The 10,556-nt window shown below is 40.4% G+C and overlaps 1 pseudogene; it reads right to left on the bottom strand.

The window, feature by feature from the left end:
- Positions 1–957: 957 nt before the first annotated feature.
- Positions 958–2,137, bottom strand: LOC132518013 (zinc finger protein 410-like; annotated as a pseudogene).
- Between the last annotated feature and the right edge of the window lie 8,419 nt (positions 2,138–10,556).

The raw sequence follows: 10,556 nt of genomic DNA, 5'->3' as shown, positions 1-10,556 counted from the left end.
TTGGAAAAAATTTTTTAAAAAAGTTAACTCCTCTTTGAGAAACCATCTCTGATATATAACTTCTAAAAAGGTAGGCATTTGCTTCTTGTGAGTTGAGAACTTTAATGGATGAGGTACATCATCTGAAAGTAATAGCCACAGGAAATATTAGGATCAAATCACAAGTACAAAGTCAACTTGATGTATATATTGCTTTTCCTTTTTTTGGACTGGCTGTTTTGTTTTGTTTTGTTTTTTTAAAGGAAAAACAATTGAACCTCTGAATCATGTGATTTTTAACTTTAAAAAAAAACCAAAAAGCAAAATCAAACAACCTCTAAACATGCTACTGTATGTTCCATAAACAAAGAAAGCAAAGTGGCCAAGTAGAGGTGTATAGGACAAGATAGTACCTCAGCCTGGAGCAAGCAGGAATTCAAGTAATTAATGTTTTTGCAGACCAGTGACAGAGAGTCTCTTACTCAGGTTGCTAAAGGGAGAATGTCACAACAGAACTGACATCACTCCTTTCTACAAAGCAACAAGGCATCTTGAAAGCTCAACTTCTTGGTGAAGTTTTATGGTTGGTGGCAGGATTTAGTTCACGCATGTGAAAAGACAGCTCAGTCTGCGATGAAAACTCTTCAAAGGAAAACCTCCCCTCAACAGTCTTACTGAGAAACTTCAGCCAACACATAATCAAATTCACTTTTGGGATAAGTCTGTCCCAAAATTTTGCGGTGGGAAGAGAGGTGGGTACAGTTACCCAGCCCACATTCACTGCTTCTTCCTTGACTGAATTAGATGGTAGTCGAAGAGAAGCTCTCCTACATTCATCTTCTAGGCCAGGAAAGATGAACAGAGGCAAAAGTGGGGTCTTGTCCTTCACAGATTAATTTTGGTTCTGGCAGACTGTGAGCCATAAGCGTCCTGTTCCCACTACATGTGCTCTGGGATCAGAGAAGTCAGCGCCCATGCTCATGTCTGTCTGTCAGTTAGATCTCCTTGGTTTAGTGACTCCTGTGGATCTATGGCAGTTGAGACAGAAACCTCACATGGGTGCCTCCATGACTGCATCATCACCAAATGATGTGTCACATCAGGCACTGAAGACAGAGGACATGGGGATCCTTCAGTGAGCACCTCATCATCAACTCCTAGGATAGAATCGGTATTCGGTAGTTTCAAGGACTCTCCACCAAGGCTGGGCTGAGAATTCAGACACCAGGTTTTTACTGGTTACTGAAGGCTCTTCAAGCAAACTACTGCCCATTAGTGGCTCATCAGTTTGTTCCTGCTCTTGACTCCCAGCTGCTCCCATCTGCAAGTGATGCTTTCTCACAAGCACATTCCTGCTCCCACTCTGAGAGAAGGTCTTCCCACGGACTTAACACTGATGTGGCTTCTCTCCTGACTGAAACACCAAATGTTTTCGAAGACTAGAATACTCACCAAAGGAACTGCCGCATCCTTCGGCTTCACAAAGGAAAGGTTTCTCTCCTGTGTGGACGCGCAGGTGGTTCTTCAGGTTTCCAGCTGTAGTGAACTGCTTACCACAGTTAGACTCAGGACACATAAAGGGCTTCTCCCCATTGTGGGTCCTCATGTGCCCCTTCAGCCTCTGCAGCACATAGAAGCTTTTCCCACAACCGGCTGCAGGGCAGATAAAGGAGCGTCATTTCGATCAGTTTTTTTTGTTTTGTTTTGTTTTTTTTGCGGTACGCGGGCCTCTCACTGTTGTGGCCTCTCCCGTTGCGGAGCACAGGCTCCGGACACGCAGGCTCAGCGGCCATGGTTCACGGGCCCAGCCACTCCGCGGCATGTGGGATCTTCTCGGACCGGGGCACAAACCCGTGTCCCCTGCATCAGCAGGCGGACTCTCAACCACTGCGCCACCAGGGAAGCCCTCAATCAGTTTTGAGGTGGTACTTAAAGTGAGCTGGCCAACAAATGTCTGGTCACAGCCTTCAACTGTACACTTAGCTTCTTCTCCATTTGAGGAAGGGGCCCAGAATCTTGGGGTTGCCCATCATCAGAACCAAGGAGGACATTTCTCCATTGCTGCTGGTTTGCGCATTCTTTGCCAGTTGTGCACGAGTAGCAGCAATCAAACTGTCATGGGCCAACTCCTGAACCCGGAGGATCCATGGAATGCTACTGTCTGTGCTCTCACTGGAGAAGAAATCATTCCCTGAATCCTTTGCCTCATCTTGTACAAACATGAAGTGTTCAGCTGAAGAGCCCAGACTCTTGGTAGGTTAAGAAGAATAAAAGAAGTGCTATCACTTGGCTATAGATCTTGCAACAAGCTAAGAGACTCTGGAGTGGACAAAGACTCCGGAGGCTTCTGTACAATCTGAGCCCTCGTCTCTTCTCTGTCTGGACCCACATTCACCTGAAGGCTTCTCAACACAGCTCAGTAAGGAACCTCCTTGGAGGAGTTAGTATATTTAGAGTATTATCTGGAAACATGAGCCGACTTCATTCTGAGGCCTCAGTCACTGGAAGGAGGGACAAGCAAGTAATGTCTTTAGCTTCTGATTCTACTAGTCCCTGTCCCAGTGGGATGGACGTATTCTGAACAAACTGTAACAGGAGCTCTGGTTTGAATTCTAACTCATCTGATAACATTGATTCAGCTTCCAAATCCTGTAGCTGTTCAGGGGACAGGTTAAAATTTTAATTCAGAGTCAATGAAACCTTCCTGTTATGCTCATATTCCTCTAGGAAGTGCTATGCTTTTCCTGTAAGATGCAGTGCTGGGTGGGTAATCAATTTAGCCTTTCTGTCCCGGGCAGCCGTCCGTCCATCAGTCGGTCTATTGCTTTCTTTTTTTAAATCGTTCCAATAAAATTTTTTTTATAAATTCAGGCAAGGGGCCTACCAGCCTAGTTTGCCAATTCTTAGTCTTAGGGAGCCCTGCACTATCTTTTTTTTTTTTTTTAAACATCTTTATTGAAGTATAATTGCTTTACAATATTGTGTTAGTTTCTGCTGTAAAACAAAGTGAATCAGCTATATGTACACATATATCTCCATATCCCCTCCCTCTTGCGTCTCCCTCCCACCCTCCCTAACCGACCCCTCTAAGTGGTCACAAAGCACCGAGCTGATCTCCCTGTGCTATGCAGCTGCTTCCCAATAGCTATTTTACATTTGGTAGTGTATATATGTCCATGCCACTCTCCCACTTCGTCCCAGCTTACCCCTCCCCCTCCATGTCTCCTCAAGTCCATTCTCTATGGCTGCGTCTTTATTCCTGTCCTGCCCCTAGGTTCATCAGAACCTTTTTTTTAGATTCCATATATATGTCTTAGCATACGTTATTTATTTTTCGCTTTCTGACTTACTTCACTTTGTATGACAGACTCTAGGTCCATCCACCTCACTACAAATAACTCAATTTCATTTCTTTTTATGGCTGAGTAATATTCCGTTGTATATATGTGCCACATCTTCTTTATCCATTCATCTGTCAATGGATAGTTAGGTTGCTTCCATGTCCTGGCTACTGTAAATAGTGATGCAATGGACATTGTGGTACATGACTCTTTTTGAATTATGGTTGTCTCAGGGTATATGCCCAATAGTGGGATTGCTGGGTCGTATGGTAGTTCTATTTTTAGTTTTTTAAGGAACCTCCATACAGTTCTCCATAGTGGCTGTATCAATTTACATTCCCACCAACAGTGCAAGAGGGTTCCCTTTTCTCCAAACCCTTTCCAGCATTTATTGTTTATAGATTTTTTGATGATGGCCATTCTGACCAGTGTGAGGTGATAACTCATTGTAGTTTTGACATGCATTTCTCTAATCATTAGTGTTGTTGAGCATCCTTTCATGTGTTTGTTGGCAATCTGTATATCTTCTTTGGAGAAATGTCTATTTAGGTCTTCTGCCCATTTTTGGATTGGGTTGTTTGTTTTTTTGATTGAGCTACATGAGTTGCTTGTAAATTTTGGAGATTAATCCTTTGTCAGTTGCTTTGTTTGCAAATATTTTCTCCCATTCTGAGGGTTATCTTTTCGTCTTGCTCACAGTTTACTTTGCTGTGCAAAAGCTTTTAAATTTCATTAGGGGGCTTCCCTGGTGGCGCAGTGGTTGAGAGACCGCCTGCCGATGCAGAGGACACGGGTTCGTGCCCTGGTCTGGGAAGATCCCAGATGCCGTGGAGCGTCAGGACCCGTGAGCCATGGCCGCTGAGCCTGCTCGTCCAGAGCCTGTGCTTCACAACGGGAGAGGCCACAACAGTGAGAGGCCCACGTACCACAAAAAAAAAAAAAAAAAAAAAATTCATTAGGTAACATTTGTTTATTTTTGTTTTTATTTCCATTTCTCTAGGAGGTGGGTCAAAAAGGATCTTGCTGTGATTTATATCATAGAGTGTTCTGCTTATGTTTTCCTCTAAGAGTTTGATAGTGTCTGGCCTTACATTTAGGTCTTTAGTCCATTTTGAGTTTATTTTTGTGTATGGTGTTACAGAGATTTCTAATTTCATTCTTTTACATGTAGCTGTCCAGTTTTCACACCACCACTTATTGAAGAGGCTGTCTTTTCTTGTATAGTCTTGCCTCCTTTATCAAAGATAAGGTGATCATATGAGTGTGGGTCTATCTCTGGGCTTTCTATCCTGTTCCATTGATCTATCTTTCTGTTTTTGTGCCAGTACCATACTGCCTTGATTACTGTAGCTTTGTAGTATAGTCTGAAGTCTGGGAGCCTGATTCCTCCAGCTCTGTTTTTCTTTCTCAAGATTGCTTTGACTATTTGGGGTATTTTGTGTTTCCATACAAATTGTGAGATTTGTTGCTCTAGTTCTGTGAAAAATGCCATTGGTAGTTTGATAGGGATTGCACTGAATCTGTAGATTGCTTTGGGTAGTCATTTTCACAATGTTGATTCTTCCAATCCAAGAACATGGTATATCTCTCCATCTGTTTTTATCATCTTTAATTTCTTTCATCAGTGTCTTACAGTCTTCTGCATACACGTCTTTTGTCTCCTTAGGTATGTTTATTCCTAGGTATTTTATACTTTTTGTTGCAATGGTAAATGGGAATGTTTCCTTAATTTCTCTTTCAGATTTTTCATCATTGGTGTATATGAATGCAAGAGATTTCTGTGCATTAATTTTGTATCCTGCTACTTTACCAAATTCATTGATTAGCTCTAGTAGTTTTCTGGTAGCATCTTTAGGATTCTCTAGATTTAGTATCATGTCATCTGCAAACAGTGACAACTTTACTTCTTCTTTTCCAATTTGTATTCCTTTTATTTCTTTTTCTTCTCTGATTGCTATGGCTAAAACTTCCAAAACTATGTTGAATAATAGTGGTGAGAGTGGACAACCTTGTCTTTTTCCTGATCTTAGAGGAAATGGTTTCAGTTTTTCACCATTGAGAACGATGTTGGTTGTGGGTTTGTCATATATAGCCTTTATTATGTTGAGGTAAGTTCCCTCTATGCCTACTTTCTGGAGGGTTTTTATAATAAATGGGTGTTGAATTTTGTCAAATGCTTTTTCTGCATCTACAGAGATGATCATATGGTTTTTCTCCTTCAATTTGTTATATGGTTTATCACATTGATTGATTTGCATATATTGAAGAATCCTTACATTCCTGGGATAAACGGCACTTGATCATTGTGTATGATCCTTTTAATGTGCTGTTGGATTCTGTTTGCTAGTATTTTGTTGAGGATTGTTGCATCTATGTTCATCAGTGATATTGGCCTGTAGTTTTCTTTTTTTGTGACATCTTTGTCTGGTTTTGGTATCAGGGTGATGGTGGCCTCGTAGAATGAGTTTGGGAGTGTTCCTCCCTCTGCTATATTTTGGAAGAGTTTGAGAAGGGTAGGTGTTAGCTCTTCTCTAAATGTTTTTTAGAGAAGAATTCGCCTATGAAGCCATCTGGTCCTGGGCTTTTGTTTGTTGGAAGATTTTTAATCACACTTTCAATTTCAGTGCATGTGATTGGTCTGTTTATATTTTCTATTTCTTCCTGGTTGAGTCTCGGAATGTTGTGCTTTTCTAAGAATTTGTCCATTTCTTCCAGGTTGTCCATTTTATTGGCATAGAGTTGCTTGTAGTAATCTCTCATGATCCTTTGTATTTCTGCAGTGTCAGTTGTTACTTCTCCTTTTTCATTTCAAATTCTGTTGATTTGAGTCTTCTCCCTTTCTTTCGTGATGAGTCTGGCTAGTGCTTTATTAACGTTGTTTATCTTCTGAAAGAACCAGCCTTTAGTTTTATTGATCTTAGCTATTGTTTCCTTCATTTCTTTTTCATTTATTTCTGATCTGATCTTTATGATTTCTTTCCTTCTGCTAACTTTGGGGTTTTATTGTTCTTCTTTGCCTAATTGCTTTAGGTGTAAGTTTCGGTTGTTTATTTGAGATTTTCCTTCTTTCTTGAGGTAAGATTGTATTGTTATAAACTTCCCTCTTAGAACTGCTTTTGCTGCATCCCATAGGTTTTGGGTCGTTGTGTTTTCATCGTCATTTGTTTCTAGGTATTTTTTGATTTCTCTTTTATTTCTTCAGTGATTTCTTGGTTATTTAGTAACGTATTGTTTAGCCTCCATGCGTTTGTATTTTTTACAGCTTTTTTCCCTGTAATTGATATCTAGTCTTATAGTGTTGTGGTCAGAAAAGATAATTAATACTTGATTTCAATTTTCTTAAATTTACCAAGGCTTGATTTGTGACCCAAGATATAATCTATCCTGGAGAATGTTCCATGAGCACTTGAGAAAAATGTGTATTCTGTTGTTTTTGGATGGACTGTCCTATAAATATCAATTAAGTCCATCTTGTTTAATGTGTCATTTAAAGCTTGTGTTTCCTTATTTATTTTCATTTTGGATGATCTGTCCATTGGTGAAAGTGGGGTATTAAAGTCCCCTACTATGATTGTGTTACTGTCAATTTCCCCTTTTAGCTAACAGCCATAAGGCAAATGACTGTTAGCATTTGCCTTAGGTATTGAGGTGCTCCTATGTTGGGTGTATATATATTTACCATTGTTATATCTTCTTCTTGGATTTATCCCTTGATCATTATGTAGTGTCCTTCTTTGTGTCTTGTAATAGTCTTTATTTTAAAGTCTATTTATCTGATATGAGAACTGCTACTCCAGCTTTCTTTTGTTTTTCATTTGCATGGAATATCTTTTTCCATTCCCTCACTTTCAGTCTGTGTGTGTCCCTAGGTCTGAAGTGGGTCTTTTGTAGACAGCATATATACAGGTCTTGTTTTTGTATCCATTCACCCAGACTATGTCTTTTGGTTGGAGTATTTAATCCATTTACATTTAAAGTAATTGTTGATATGTCTGTTCCTATTACCATTTTCTTAATTGTTTTGGATTTGTTTTTGTAGGTCTTTTCCTTCTCTTGTGTTTCCTGCCGAGAGAAGTTCCATTAGCATTTGTTGTAAAGCTGGTTTGGTGTTGCTGAATTCTCTTAATTTTTGCTTGTTTGTAAAGGTTTTAATTTCTCTGTCGAATTTAAATGAGATCCTTGCTGGGTAGAGTAGTCTTGGTTGTAGGTTTTTCCCTTTCATCACTTTAAACATGTCCTGCCACTCCCTTCTGGCTTGCAGAGTTTCTGCTGAAAGATCAGCTGTTAACCTTATGGGGATTCCCTTTTATGTTATTTGTTGCTTTTCCCTTGCTGCTTTTAATGTTTTTTCTCTGTATTTAATTTTTGATAGTTTGATTAATATGTGTCTTGGCATGTTTCTTCTTGGGTTTATCCTGTATGGGACTCTCTGCGCTTCCTGGACTTGATTATTTCCTTTCCCATGTTAGGGAAGTTTTCCACTCTAATCTCTTCAAATATTTTCTCAGACCCTTTCTTTTTCTCTTCTTCTTCTGGGACCTCGTAATTCAAATGGTGCGTTTACTGTTGTCCCAGAGGTCTCTGAGACTGTCCTCAATTCTTTTCATTCCTTTTTCTTTATTCTGCTCTGAGGTAGTTATTTCCACTATTTTATCTTCCAGGTCACTTATCCTTTTTTCTGCCTCAGTTGTTCTGCTATTGATTCCTTCTAGAGAATTTTAAATTTCATTTATTGTGTTGTTTATCATTGTTTGTTTGCTCTTTAGTTCTTCTAAGTCCTTGTGAAATGTTTCTTGTATTTTGTCCATTCTATTTCCAAGATTTTGGATCATCTTTACTATCATTACTCTGAATTCTTTTTCAGGTAGACTGCCTATTTCCTCTTCATTTGTTATGTCTGGTGGGTTTTTACCTTGCTCCTTCATCTGCTGTGTATTTCTGCATCTTCTCATTTTGCTTAACTCACTCTGTTTGGGATTTCCTTTTCCCAGGCTGCAGGTTCATAGTTCCCATTGTTTTTGGTGTCTGCCCCCAGTTGGTATGGTTGGTTCAGTGGCTTGTGTAGGCTTCCTGGTGGAGGGGACTGGTGCCTGTGTTCTGGTGGATGGGGCTGAATCTTGTCTTTCTGGTGGGCAGGCTGCATCCAGTGGTGTGTTTTGGGGTGTCTGTGAACTTAGTATGATTGTAGGCAGCCTCTCTGCTAAGGTGGAGTTGTGTTCCTGTCTTGGTAGTTGTTTGGCCTGGGGCATCCAGCACTGGAGCTTGCTGGCCATTGGGTGGAGCTGGGTCTTAACTTGAGACGGAGATCTCTGGGAGAGCTCTCGCCGACTGATATTATGTGGAACTGGGAGGTCTCTGGTGGTCCAATGTCCTGAAATCGGCTCTCCTACCTCAGAGGCTCAGACCTGACACCAGTCCGGAGCACCAAGACCCTGTCAGCCACACGGCTTGTAGCTTTCAAGCCTTTTCCTCAAGGCTCTGTCCTGAGGGTGCCAGGTGGGGATGGTCCAGGCCTCCCCATTTTCCCATGGATGCTCTTGGAGGTGATGTATGGCTGCCCTAGAATCTCTGAGCTTTATTTTCTTCTCTGACGTGGTTAAATTACTGAACCCACTTCACGGTATCCACAGCAGGAGCACCACCTGGGAAGTGGGTGTGCTCAGACTACCAGTTGTTTCATCACTTCTGGTCTGATTGCTTTTAGATTAAAGGAACAAAATACCCAGAGTTCAAATTTCCAAAGCAATTATCAAACAACTTTGGGCAAGGTATAAATTCATGCCAGGATTTTTCATCCAAAAATCCACTGATTTTTTAATGAAATCTTTCATCTTTTAAAGTGTCATAAAATGAAGATTTTGGAGAATTTTGAGTAAGGAATGATGATGTTACTTTTGTTGCAGGGCTGAACAAATATTGGAGACGCTTTTCATTTTTTGATGGAAAAGTTTTAAAAATTTAGGTATATTTTTCATTGCAATTATGGGGTTAATGTGAAAAAAATTTTTCACTTGAATATTTGTATTTGTAAGAGATTCGATATTTGAGGGAGATTAGATACTGTGAAGGAAAATGCTAATAATGAGTATGTAAATCTCCCCAGTTCTACCATTTACTAGGAGTCAGTGGGTTAAATTCTGGGTTACCATAAATGGTAAGGTCCTTTTTGGCCTCAAACTCTGCTCTTTTCTCCTTCTTCATCCATCTTTCTATTGCCAGTGGTGGGAAATTATTTTATCTCTTGAGAGTTATATTGAAAAAGTAATATATTAGTTAGGGAACAGATTAGGTTGCTGTAAAAAGAGGACCCCAAATATAGTAGCTTAAGCAAGACAGACTGTGTCTTTCTCGCATGGAATTCTGGGGAGGCATTCTAGTGACAGTATGACTGCTCCATAGTGTCAGGAGCCCTATCTTGTTATTCAGACAAGATCAACACTCAGGTTCTATCTCTCATTTGAAAATTCTGTTTCAGCTACAACCAGTGATGAATTTGTTGTAACACTAATGAAGATTCAACTTCAGGATCCTTTACTTGCATGGGTCTTTTCTACACATCATGTAATGTTGGAGGAGCTGCAGGCTTTTCTGAGATACGACTGTAGGGGTACTTTTAGTGCCATAGACCCTTTTGGCCCTTTGGTGAAGTCTATAGACGCCTTCTCAGAATAATATATTTTTAAAAATATTTATTTATTTATTTAGCTGCACCGGGTCTTAGTTGCAGCACGCGGGATCTTCTTTGCAACCTGCAGGACCTTTAGTTGTGGCATACGGGATCTAGCTCCCTGACCAGGGAGCTATTTGCTCCCATATAATGCAAGAGATTTCTTGACTCTCTTTCAGCTCTGAGACCACGTTTTCCCTCTGAATTTTCATGTGGAGCTGGGGGGTTTTGTTCTCCATTTTCTCTTCTTTAGCTTGAGGAAATGTGGCCTGTAGTGTGACTGTGTGTGGGAGGAGGTGGTGTCTGTGTTATAGCACCTAGGTTTTGCTGAGAACGAAGTTTCACTCCACCTCTTTTGGATATGTGTACCGTTCCAATGGGGCAGACTATGTACAGCACTGAAGGCTTCATTTGTTAACTGGCTAAAGAAAACCAGCCTCGCTATTCACTTTCCTTGTTTTATCCTCTTCTTTTCCAGTTTCCATAGCTCCTTAATGAAAAGAATGATTATAAAAAAAGAAGAGGAAGACAAGGGTGGTTGCTCAATTTGCTTTCCTCTGGACTTGAGA

This window comes from Lagenorhynchus albirostris, chromosome 3 (genome assembly GCF_949774975.1).
Source record: "Lagenorhynchus albirostris chromosome 3, mLagAlb1.1, whole genome shotgun sequence".
In the NCBI taxonomy this organism is placed as follows: Eukaryota; Metazoa; Chordata; class Mammalia; order Artiodactyla; family Delphinidae; genus Lagenorhynchus; species Lagenorhynchus albirostris.
Note: the sequence above shows the minus strand (reverse complement) of the source record. Positions and strands in the feature narration are given on the sequence as shown.